We start from the raw sequence: 13,369 nt of genomic DNA, 5'->3' as shown, positions 1-13,369 counted from the left end.
TTAGTTCCAGGAAGAAGGGCACATGGCACATCATTAGAAACATCCACTTGCATCTGAATTATGCTTATAATGGTTTAGGGATAAGTGTGATGTAGGGGTGCCAGTTGTCTTAGTGCTGACTGACTGGAATATGAGATATCATGAATATTATTTTTGCTAATACTGATATTACTATTTACTTGTATTCGCTGAGTGTTAGGCACTGTTGTCCACAGCCACAGAAAGATGCTGAAAAGGCGGTAGTTAATGCAGGGGTTTCTCATAGGCATGGAGTTTGCTCGTTCTGCAGGTCACTTAGGGTGTATGCAAGTGCTCAGTTCAGGTGGCTAAAGGTCAGCCATTCTGTAAATTGGTTGGAATCCCAACTGATCGTGAACTGTGCACATGTTCCTGAAGCAGTACAGACTAGCTACGCTGGCAGAGGTCCACAGGCAGGGGTCCCAGGCAACTCTGTGGGCTCCTCTGTCTGATGGAGCTTGCTGGAGGCAGCCAAGTGTGCTGGACAGTAGGGCTGTGCGAAGCTTCAGTCGCTGATTCAATTCGGAGGAGATTTGGCCTGATTTGGTGGCCAAATCTCTGAATCGAATCAGGAGAGACAGTAATCTCTCCAAATCAAATCAAAAGCCTCCGAATTGGTTCGGAGAGATTCAATGACTCGGCCACAGACACAGCTTTATATGTTTTTTCTCAAGGTACCAGGAGGCTCGTGTATGCTGTGATGCTGGGGCGCATGGAGCATCTCACAGGAGAGTGGTGGGGGGTCCCCCACTCACTTGGCAGTGGACCTGGAAGTAGACCAGAAGTATTTCCGGTCCACTTCCAGGTTCGCCGCTGAGCACACAGGGGGCCCCCCACAGTCCTGTGGGGGCCCCCCACAGTCCTGTGGGAATCTCCATCTGCCCTGCCATCTCAGCATTCACAAGCTGTGCCTGCTACCTTGAGGTATGTAGAAAAAACATTTAAAGCTGCAGGGCTGAGAGGGAAAGACCTGGAGAAATTCTCCTGGGCACGTGCCAGGCACTCCTTAGTCAACCACACTCTAGTCAGTCCTGGAGTTTCCCAAGGCATATAAGTGGTCAGTGGGGGAGCACGTGGCAGCTGTACACCCTGAAAGACTCTGGGGTTTGGAGGGAGCATGCCCGATCAGGGCAGCTGCATGTGCCAGGGGAGTTCAGTCCTGGGTGTAGTGCAACCAGCCAAGGAGTGGAATATCCCAGGGCGTGTAGCTGTCAGGTGCTCCCTGTCCAGCTAGGTTCTTGCCAGCCCCTGAATCTCCAGGACATGTTACCTGGGGTCTGAATCTAGTTCAGCATCTAGGCCTGGGTGTTGAAGGTGGGGGGGCATAGTTGCCTTGGCTCCCATGTCCCCCTGAAGCCCTGTACTTTGGCACAGGGCTGTAGAAAGGGATGGGTTTGTGGCCCCAATGCTGATAGAGGGAGGGGCTTGCTGTGTCTTGGGCTGCAACATTAAGAGTGCAGCCCAAATCAGAGCATCCTTTTAGGAGTAGGTTGCGGGCAATAAAACTATGGGATTGGGGAAGTCAGTGTGGTGCCTGCAGTTGATTGAGATATTGTGCAAATGTTCATTCAAATGCACCCCAATACATTAGCAATCCAATCTTGTCCAATGTGGTCGAAATTTCCTCCATGTCAATCCTTTTTAAAGCAAATTAAGTACTGTGAACGCTTGCACACACCACACTTCAGCCAGTGGAACTGTGATTCCAACAGTTGAAATGTAACATTTGTATGTACCTTTAGGTATGATAGTAACTAGGAACATGAGGTGAGCTCATTAGGATACTGTGCATGTGCATTTTCAGGATTGGGACCTTGAAAAGAGGTTTGTATGAGAGTGTAGTGAATTTCTGGACCATTTTAGGGAGAGCATTGTAGGAGTGACAAATGCAGAGGAGGACAGATTAAAGTTGGTATTGTAGGCAAAGGAGAGATGCAGAGGTTGGTACAATAAGGCCCAAGGGGCAGACAGGAAGGAAAGAGCAGATTGAGGATGAACAGTTTGTATTTGCTAGAGGAAAAGAAGGACTTTCATAGTTCTATAGTTTCACAGTTGTTAGGGTCAGAAAGGGACCTCAATAGATCATTGAGTCTGACCCCCTGCCCCGGAGTTTAGTGAAGGGCTATGTATAGCAGGGATTTATCATGGCCAGGATGGTGAACAAGCAAGATTGTGTTAAATATATTAACAAAGTAACAGTTAATTGGTAAATATATTGCTCTACTGGGTGGTTTAGTGATTTAACTAAAGAAGAATAGGGGAACAAGTTCAGATTAAATAATGAAGTAATGTAAAACATCGGCCCCAAATTAATATTAAACTTTCTGAAAATGGCACATTTCCTAGCACAATACATTCCTCTGGGGTTCTGTTTATGTCTAGGACCAGAAGTGTCATAACTGAAAAATCTCTAGAGATTGTTTTCTCATGGTATTTCTAACGGGAAGTAAATATACATGTTGTGAAAGAGAAGTTGCTCCCAGGAGATTTCCAGCCCAATTTTGCATAACCAAATGGCTCTCATAAGCTTCACTCATGACAGCTAGAAGTACCATGGAGCAAGTGACTGGAACAAACTTGCTCTCTCTTTGCCCTCAGTTCTGTTTATAAAAGACCCTTTATTTTTCTATGTCTTGTTCCATTCCACAGCTATTTGTGCCATCCCGCTTTTCAGATGAAAGGGGCTATAACAGAAGTAACTCAATGAACTCCTCTCTTCTATAACAATATTATTCACTGAAGGCATGAGGTCTTAGACTGCCAAATCCATCCATGGCATAGGTTCCATCCATACTGAGTTTAGATAGCCATAGGTAAAGTGACAAAAACTGTTCTCTAACATCTGCAGCTAGTTTGAAAACTGGTTTTGACCCTATTGATGACAGACTTTGCCAAAATAACATCTGGGAGGACGTTATTTTCTATATTAAGTGTGCGGGCCGGGAGTGGTCCGAGGCTTTCGGGGGTGCGTGGCGGGCTGTGGCCAGCAGCCCCGGCATGTAAGTCGGGGAATTCGGCATGGCAGACTAGAATTAGGCACGGATGCGTAGCGGTTGATTAAAGATTATTTTTCTTACGCTGTAGATGGTCACGGTGCAGGCAGGAAAACTTGCTTGCGTTGCAGTTACAAACGAAAAGAAAACTCACACGAACAAGACCCGTAGAAAACTCGAGCCTCTTAAACCCGGACAGAGCTCTGGATACCAGGATGAGAGTCCAAAAGGTGACTCTCCACGAGCGCGCAGGGAAGGGTACGTCGAGGGATCAGGCGGCGACAGGGAGAGGCTAGAGGTTGATCAGGCCCCTGTATCCTTCTTAAGGCACACGCTGGGTTCGTTAAGCTCCACAGTGCGCTTAGAGTTCTTCACGAGATGTGAAGTCCTCCTTCTCCTCCTCCACGAGATGGTTGTGGAGTCCTCCAACTTGGGCGGAAACTTCTCTAGCCTCTTATACGGCTAGCAAGCCAATCGCTAGCTGCCACGTGGGAATAATTTAGAAACAGCCAATAGTGGGACACAAATTTACATACGGGTGGCGGGAACTCCTTTGCACCGGGGGTTTTCTCTATGCAACTGAGAATTGCACCGTGCAAAGAAAGCTCCTTGTGGCGGGAAATAATTCTGCAGTGCCGAAGCGCACACACAATCATACCCTTTGGGTCATGACATCCCCCCTTGCTGAAGGCACAGCTGAATTATACCACATGCTCGTCACTCGGGTTGCCAGTAGCTCTTATAACGGGTCGTTGAACTAAACGGATAAACACAAAATCAGCTAACATCAGAAGTTCGTCCTCCAGGGATCGAATCAAATAATAGCCGGCACAAATACATACACACATAACCAGATTCATAACAAAAAACTGCACGATCAGGGCTTCAGTGGGCGTCATGGCGAAGTCGCACGTCAGGCCCTCACTTCTGCCGATGATGTTATCCTTCTTGGGGCTTCTCTCCGCCACGCACTCTGAATTCTGGATCTGTGAAAAAAATTCTCTTAAAACAGTTATTTCACTAATATTTACAAAATTTACATGGAACCACACTATCATTTCTAAAACATATAATACAGGTGTTTGCTACTCTGGACAACCGTCTCTTGCACACTCAACTGGATGAAATCGTTGAGGAGCCATCGTCTAGCTCTTCCAGATAATGAAAACCTAACTCATAGGCCAGTTGCCATTGGCCTGCGTCCCCTAAAATCCGAAGTTGCCACTTACTGAGTCCAGAATGCTGTAGGAGAAATCCAAACATGTATCGCTCCTCTGGTGTTCTCTGTGGCAACGATGGAAGATCGGATTCACGATGTCTTGCACCTTGAGCCTCGGTCGGGTGTCGACGTTCCCGATCACTAGATATTCTTGGCTCCATCAGGATACACAGTCGTGACAACTGACGAAGAAGATTACTCACAGGTTGGTTGACCATCGGGTTAAGCAGAATTTGGAGGATAGCGATGTTCTTTCGCCCATAAATCTCAAGACAACTATCTATGCTGTGAATGGTCACTGGAATGGTTCCAAGATTTCGTAGATGACGGTGATGCCATGGTCTTATTCGCTGGAGTGATGTCAGTCCTAGTGCACATGCTCTGGGGTTCCAGGCACAGTACGAGACTCCGATAATTGCTAGCATGAGTTGCTCTGCGCCGGTATGTTCTGGCCGTCCATCATGCCATGCGTGGCCTTTTTGACCGATCAGTCCTGCAACAAGCGCTGGCAGTGGAATAGGCCAGTGAACGTTAAACGCCACCATGTCAATGTCAGTGACATGTCCTCTACTCCACGAAGCTTGTCTGACCAAGAAGCTTTCTTCTTCCTGGTTCAGCAGATTGGACCCAAGTTCCACGACCAAACGTCCCAACCATACAGCTAGAGTTTCTTCAGGTTGGATTCTTGATTCTCTGCACAAATCCTGCAGTTCAGTTCTGGTGCAAGCGAAATAGGTAGTAGCAACTCGGCTGGTTGTTGCTACAGGCTGATCTGTTACTTCGGGAGTCGATGCTGTTATTGTTTCAGGCAGGAGGGGCGGATGCACTCCTCCGCTCGATTCTCCCTTCCGTCGGCAAGAAGGCGTGGTCGCCGGAAGCGACGCTGCGTCGGTGGGCGGGGTCGCCGGCCGAATTTTCGCGGGTTCCTTTGAAGCTCCACCCTTCTTTTCCGGTTCTTCCACGCTCTTGCTCAGCGCCATCTTGTCGTGGCGTCTCAAGATTTTATTTCGCAGCTGCTTCTTTGACCGCTTGAACGGCCATACGCAGCTGGGCTTTTAAACTTAAATTCTTCTGCATTAAATCGGTTACAGTACGAAAAGTTGCAGTTAGCGTTCCCCCCTTGTCGCATTTTGGGGCCACCCTCTCATCTGCGGCACGTCCCTCCATCTCCAGGTCTTCACGGAGCTCGGATGGAAGCTCACGACCCCTCAATCTAGACGCTACCATAAAGGGGGCAAACCAGTCGATCGGCACCGGTTCTTCACTCTCCCGAGCACATCTTAGGCAATGGGCACGCTCCTGGGTGAGGGTCGGGTTTACTGTGCCTGCCGGGTTGACTCTGGTGAGGGACACAGTGTCGAGGGGCCTAAACAGGACCCGTTCATTATTCATTATACACCCAAATGCCGCGGGGTGAAGATACACTTCCCTCTCTCTCGGGGCTCTGTCTTCGGAAGCTCCCTCTTCTCCCTTCAGCGAACGGTGTCCGCTGGTAAACCTCTCGCCCGTTCCGCCCACCTGGTGGGAAGCGATATGCACCTCCAGTTCCATGAAGTTCTCTACTTGGCGTTTTCCACTGCACCAAGGGCAGTTCTTAACTAATTCTAGCTCCATCGTGCTTTCCCCAGATCCCATCCTTATCGCCATGTGCGGGCCAGGAGCGGTCCGAGGCTTTTGGGGGCGCGCAGCAGGCTGTGGCCAGCAGCCCCAGCACGTGGGTAGGGGAATTCGGCATGGCAGACTAGAATTAGGCACGGACGCGTAGCGGTTGATTAAAGATTATTTTACTTACACTGTAAATGGTCACGGTGCAGGCAGGAAAACTTGCTTGCGTTGCAGTTACAAACGAAAAGAAAACTCGCACAAACAAGACCCATAGAAAACTCGAGCCTCTTAAACCCGGACAGAGCTCTGGATACCAGGATGAGAGTCCAAAAGGTGACTCTCCACGAGCGCGCAGGGAAGGGTACGTCGAGGGATCAGGCGGCGACAGGGAGAGGCTAGAGGTTGATCAGGCCCCTGTATCCTTCTTAAGGCACACGCTGGGTTCGTTAAGCTCCACAGTGCGCTTAGAGTTCTTCACGAGATGTGAAGTCCTCCTTCTCCTCCTCCACGAGATGGTTGTGGAGTCCTCCAACTTGGGCGGAAACTTCTCTAGCCTCTTATACGGCTAGCAAGCCAATCGCTAGCTGCCACGTGGGAATAATTTAGAAACAGCCAATAGTGGGACACAAATTTACATACGGGTGGCGGGAACTCCTTTGCACCGGGGGTTTTCTCTATGCAACTGAGAATTGCACCGTGCAAAGAAAGCTCCTCGTGGCGGGAAATAATTCTGCAGTGCCGAAGCGCACACACAATCATACCCTTTGGGTCATGACATCCCCCCTTGCTGAAGGCACAGCTGAATTATACCACATGCTCATCACTCGGGTTGCCAGTAGCTCTTATAACGGGTCGTTGAACTAAACGGATAAACACAAAATCAGCTAGCATCAGAAGTTCGTCCTCCAGGGATCGAATCAAATAATAGCCGGCACAAATACATACACACATAACCAGATTCATAACAAAAAACTGCACGATCAGGGCTTCAGTGGGCGTCATGGCAAAGTCATGGCGAAGTACACCTGCTACCCATGGCCTAAGGAAGGTTCAGATTTTTCAGAACACAGCAATCCTGCTGCTCAGTTACAAGGATCAAGAATATTTTTCTAACCAGCTGCACATGGTAATGAACACATTGCCATGTTACTCTGTGCTGTGCTTGCTCCTTCTTGAAACCAGTCTGGCTCAAACTCAGTGCCCTGGTTTTAGAATTCCATCCAGGGACCGGCATTTACTACCTGCTGAGATGGTCACTTCCAGTGTGACCAGGACCTCTCACAGTATCACCATGCCACAAGAACAGGAACCAGTTAGAAAAGCCTGTGATCCCTGGTACAAAGTCTTCACAATAGCTGTACCTGATTTGCAGATCTCAGGTGCTTTGGGAGGTATGGGGGTGTGCTTTAAAAGGTCCTGGAGCATCATGTGTATCAGCATCCCCACGCTGAAAAATGGTGGCAGGGTGCTTTTAAAGCTTGTTGATTGAGCTTTAGTTTAAAGTGCCCTGCCTCTATTTTTCTGAGTGGGGATGCTGATGCACGTGACACTGGAGGCTGCTGGAGCACGTTAATTTCTACGCTCCAGCACACTTGATTAATCGAGTCTGCTCCGGAGCACTGGAATTACACCACATCAGAGCAGGTTCCCTGTACATGTATGGGAGCCCTCATTGTTAGATGCAGTAAACACGATCGCTAACTTTGTTGTATTCAGAGTTAAAGGCAAAACAGACTGTTCTAACTGGGCATTCACACAAAGGCCCCATCTTTTTTGCAGATTAAATTTAAAAAGAAGATATACTAAAACCCTGAGCCTGTTTTTTTTTTGTGGAGGGGGAGAGTGTGGCTGTGTACATGTTATCATTTTAATTTATAAGAAATAAGATGCTACAGAGATGAAGTATATAAATGCTAACCTTAAATGGGTCAGAAAAGACTTAGCATTTTCTTTCCAACTTTTAAGCTATCTTTGAAGTTATTTTGGTTTGCCAATGCTTCCACAAATTCATAGTCTGACAAAAGATGTAAAACTCATTTTTATAACCTAAGATATCTTATACCCTCCCAAGTTTAGTTTTCTCTCAATTGTAGCATTTTTGTTGCAGATAAGTAGCATGAATGAAAATATTTAAGACAATTCTCTTCATGGTTTTACTCTTCAGATTCAAGGTGAATCTGAACATGGACTCTCATCATTTTAGGGAGATAGAATCCAAATCTCAAGTGAAGCACATTTCTGCTTTACGATTTTATAAGTTATGTACTTACAGTGTCTCTGGTTACCCACATTATTGAAAATATATTTATTGAGTATATGCTTTTATTGGCCAAAGTTTGCATATATGACAATGCACTTGTATTGTTGCATCCTTCCTGAAATCCTCTTAAATCTTATATCATGTCTCTGGGATCTTGGTCAAAGGATTTGTTATCACTTGTATAAGCTTAATTTTGCTTTTGGAAAATTAAGCTCTGTGTTCTTTTTGTTTCATACCCTGTCATTTAGAATCAGACAACGATAATTCTGGAATCAGAATGTGCTTGCTGTTATCTAGCTGATTTTGATGGATTGTCATGCTTTAGTTTGACTTTGCAGGGGTTGAAAGTAGCATTAAAAATGTTTTGAACAGTTAACTGAACAAACATACCATGGAAGCTAAGAGAAAGGTCACTGGCACAGTGTTTGGTGAACAAAGCTTTTTTTTTTTTTGTTTAACTTTAAGAAAGCTTTGAAATTGTATAGTGTACCACAGTTTGTAGACCACTGAATTATGTACAGTACACACGGTTAACGATTTATAGGGACATGAGTTATTTAATCAGGTAATGAATATACACTGTGAGACAAGCAAGCAGATGAAAACTCTGAACGGAAGAAATCGTTCATACATTGAATGACACGCATTATATGCTGTGTTATCGAGAGATAATATGACTTCAGCCTGGCACAAGTTGTCATTTCCAGTTGCCATTGTCTCCTCTAAAAACATCATTTAAGCAAAAAGGTTTAATAAACTGTGACATTCATTTAGGGGCTGTTAAACAAGTACTAAAGCAAAATGGAAACAGATTTCAGATCCCTAGCTTTAGGCTCTTGAATTGCTCTTGTCACAAATTATGTCACTTTCCAGAAAGGGGGCTGCCACCCACAGGAAGCTCAAAATTTTAATACCATATGCAAGTGAAATATGTTCTTATGGTGGAGAGGAGTGGGCAGAAGGTATCAGATATCTCTAATAGCATGAGACAGCATGACAGATGAAGGGGAAGAGACAAAAACAAGACGTGCAGCTCTCCAGGGCATGGACTGGCCTTTCGTTATGTGTTGTACAGTACCTGGCACACTGGGGCTGTGCAGCCTGATTAGGCTCTGCAGCAATGCAAACATTAAACAAAAATAATAAGGAAATGGAGAACGGTGAACAGGAGGTCCTTGCTAGAGATGACTAATAGCCAAAGAAAAAGAAGAGAAATGAGTGTGGGCTACAAAAGGGGGGTCCATGGGGGTGGAGGTGGTAGTGGGTGACCCATTGGAGAAAGCTGATACACAACTATGATGTCAGGATGGAAGATGCAAAAAGGCAAAACCACTAAAGGGGAGCCAGCTGCAGCAGAAACAATCAGCATCAGACAGGCAGGTTTAGAATGAGCAAAAAAGAGAAGTGAGTAGGGAATGGCCATACCTAGCTTTTTCACAAATGTAGTAGAACTGGCCCTGAAATGCTGTATGCTCCTAACAGAGAGTGAGGCAACAAGGGAGCAAACCAAACATTGCTTCTATCTCAGGGTAAAGGATCACTTCTTCCATCAGCAGACAGGAACACAGGCTGTGGCTCTCAGTGCCCTGTTATGACCCCTTACAGGGCTAGTGCTATGCTGTGCCTGCTGTTCTAACTAGAAACACAGGCAAAGCAGAGCATTGCTTAAGAGTGCCTCCACATTCTAAGGACCATAGACTATACTGAAGCAATTCACTATCAGAGACTATGGATGAGATTTACACGTTAGAGCTAGCAGGTACATATTCTAAGGAATGTTAATCTGTGTTAAGGTTAATTAGCGCTAGTGATCAGTCATACTTTGGGGTTAATATCCTCTCTAATGTGCACTGCTCAGATTTGCAGCCAGAGGGCTGGTGAGCAGGGGCACAGCTAACAGCCATGCCTGCCCTGCTCACTGTCTCTATAGGCACAGTATAGGCCAGGGAGGAGATGGCCCAGGCCCTGCTCCATGGTACTTGGATGGCCCCATCTGCCTCCCCCAAATCACTCTGCTGCATTCCATCAGCCCCTGGATCTCCTCTCTACCCACAATCAGCCCCTCTGCCCCCGAATCACCCTCTCACACCCTGATTTCCCACCCCCCACCAGATTGCTGCCTTGCCACCTCAATCAGTCAGAGCAGTGGTTGTGGCAGCAGCTGGGGGGGGCGGCGGTGTTCCTCCTCCCTGCCTGCTCTGGGGCTCCTTGTAGCCTGTGCTGCTCCCATGCACTCAGATTCAAACCCCCACTGTCTCTGCAGCTGCCTGGAAGCTCCTTGCTCCTCTCCAAGCCTCCCCACTCCTGCTCCTGGCTCCTTTATCCCCTGTCTTCCCTTTATTTACAGGACCTGGAAAGGGGTGGGCATTCAGGGGGACCCCAGAAGCAGGCAGGGAGGGAGAACCCCCGCATTGGCACTTCTGCCACTCTTGGGCTGATCGGGATGGCAGAACAGTGATCCAGAGGTGGGGGGGCCAAACGGGGGCAGAGGGGGAAACTGGAGTGGCAGTGGAGCAGTTTGGGAGTCAGTGGGGAATTTGGGGGGGGCACCAGCCCAGCAGCTCCTGACCCACTCCTCCTGTTCCCCTATTCCTGTTCCTCTTCACCCTTCCAATCCTGCCCTCCTCCTCCTTCACCCCTTTTTCCTCCTTCCTCACTCACCCCATCCCCACCTACCTGTTGCCCAGCTGTTTCCAGCTGTCAGTCCAAAGCCATGGAGTCCTGGATGATAGCTAGTCCACCTAGGAGCATTGCCTCCTGGGATACTGGAGGACTGCAAATTGGTAGTTTTATCTCAGGTGAACACCCAGAAATTAATTTAACTCAAACCAAGTAGCAGAGCTCAAAGATAATCCTCACCCAGATGGCTGTAACTTTAATATGCCTAAAGGGCACTTGTTAAGTGGCCTTAATGTGTGATCATTCAAGCTTTAAGTGCTCTTAATATGATCTAATTGTAATGTGTTTTCTCATTATAACTTGCCAGAATGGACACTACTAAGTACAAGTTTTCAGAAAGTCTTCCATGACTTATTTACACTGAGGAAGGAGGAGTGGCTTACGAGGAAAGGCTGAGGGAACTGGTCTTATTTAGTCTGGAGAAGAGAAGATTGAAGGTAGGGCTACCATATTTCCAGTTCCAAAAAAGAAGACACTTGTTGAGGAGATATCTCAGTCCTGACCCACAGACCCCTGGCCCTGTTGATGCCCCTCTCTTCCAACCCACAGTCCCTCACCCCCTTGGGCTATGCTAGTACTCCTCAGTCCCAACCTTCAGCCCCCCATCCCTGTTGCTGCTCCTCACTCCTGACCTACAGTCCCCCTGCTCCCCCCAGCCCTGCAAGAGGGGGCCTCCAGCTGCCCCCATCCTTAACGGGCCACAGCACAATGGCAGCTCTGGTTTAGCAGGTGGTGGCGGAGTGAGTCCAGTGTGAGCCCAGTGTGGGCTGCAGGAAGAGGAGGGGGTGCCTGCAACACCCCCCCACCCCAGGCTGGGGCTCCTGAAGCATGCCAGGTGGCCTGGCTACTCTCCCCCACTCCCTTCTCTTGGCAGCATCTCCCTGGTGTTCTGCCCCTGTAAGCACAGGCACTGGGGTCAGTACCACCGGCCCAGCCACACAGCTCCCCACTGCCCCTGAAGGGCCCCCCTGCTCCCTTCCCCTGCTGGAGGGGCAGGCACCTCCCCACTGCCCCTGTGTCCTGCAGTAGCCCTTGCACCTAGATACTATAGATTCATAGATTGTAGGGCTGGAAGGGACCTCGGAAGATCATCAGGTCCAGCCCCCTGCACCAAGCAGGAAAGATAACTGGGGGTCAGGTGACCCCAGCAAGGTGACTGTCTAGTCTCCTCTTGAAGATTTAAATTCACCAGGCCAACAGGCACCTGGCTCCCTTCACACCCATCCCCTCCACCTGACAGTCCCGAAGCCCTGGCCCTCCAACCCCCACTTCCCATGCATACAGCTGCCAGAGCTGCAGATGCATGTGATGCCCTTGCCTCCAATCACCCTCCCCCACTCCCACCAGCGGGGCAGAGCAAAATCCCAGATGTTTGTTAAGATTTTTAATGCTGCCCCCGCCCTCCCCCCCCCCCCCAGACACAGCTGGGAGGACTCAAAAAGAGGACATGTCTGGGAAAACCCAGATGTATGGTAGCCCTACTGAAGTGGGATTTAATAGCAGGCTTCAACTACCTGAAGGGTGGTTTGAAAGAGGACGGAGCTAGACTGTTCTCAGTGGTGGTAGCTGACAGAACAAGGAGCAATGGTCTCAAGTTGCAGCAAGGGAAGTTTAGGTTAGATATAAGGAAAAACTTTTTCACTAGGAGGGTAGTTAAACACTGGAATAGGCTACTCAGAGGGGTTGTGGAATTTCCATCCTCAGAGGTTTGTAAGATTCAGCTAGAAAAAGCCTTGGCTGGGATGATCTAGTTGGCGATGGTCCTGCTTTGAACAGAGGATTGGACTAGATGACTTCCTGAGGTCCCTTTTCAACCCCAATTTCTGAGTGCAGGGATTCTTCCACAGAGCATCCACCTTCGAAATTTCCCTTGTGACACCTCAGATCTTCCTTTTATTTCACGTGTCCAGTATTTCACTTGATGAGAGAACCCAGGAAAAGTCCACCATTTTCCAGCTGCACCTTCTCAAATAACGAAGCAATAGCATTTTACTACAAAGCCTTCCTTTCTACATATGGGTCCACCCTGCCAGCTTGTAGAAAGCTACTTGAAGATGCAAATTTTCACTCAAAAGTGCTGTGCCTCTTTAAGGGGAAAAAAGAACACTGTGTTCAAGAACAGTGTGTTCTACTTTTTCTTATATTTTATAAAGAAAATGTATTAAAATGAATATAAACTCTTTTAGGAGCAATTGTTTCATAAAAGAAACATGAGTTTGCTCTGGCAAAGATGTCTATGATTTATTGTTCATTCTGTAAACTTGGCCAAACAATTTCCTTCTCCTTTATGATTGGAGAGCAGAGCTGTCGGGGGCAGGGAATAACAGGATGGCATCTGTTCTTGGAGCAACAGGATTATGTTTATTCATGATTAGTTTATGCAGAAAATGCATCAAAGAGTTTATTTGAATTTTTGATAAATTTGCCCTGTAAAAAAGAAACTCTTTTTCTTAATTGGACTTTATAATGAAAATCCTAGTGATGGCAAATGTAAATGAGAAATAAGAATTTTTAAGGAGCTTTTTCAGGAATCACTAGAGCTCCAAGTACTGGGGCTACTGTGTGCCTTTTCTCTTCATAACAGTATTTTTTTTC

Source organism: Alligator mississippiensis, chromosome 2 (assembly GCF_030867095.1).
Source record: "Alligator mississippiensis isolate rAllMis1 chromosome 2, rAllMis1, whole genome shotgun sequence".
NCBI lineage: Eukaryota > Metazoa > Chordata > Crocodylia > Alligatoridae > Alligator > Alligator mississippiensis.
The sequence above is the reverse complement of the archived record's forward strand: the minus strand, read 5'-3'. Positions refer to the sequence as shown.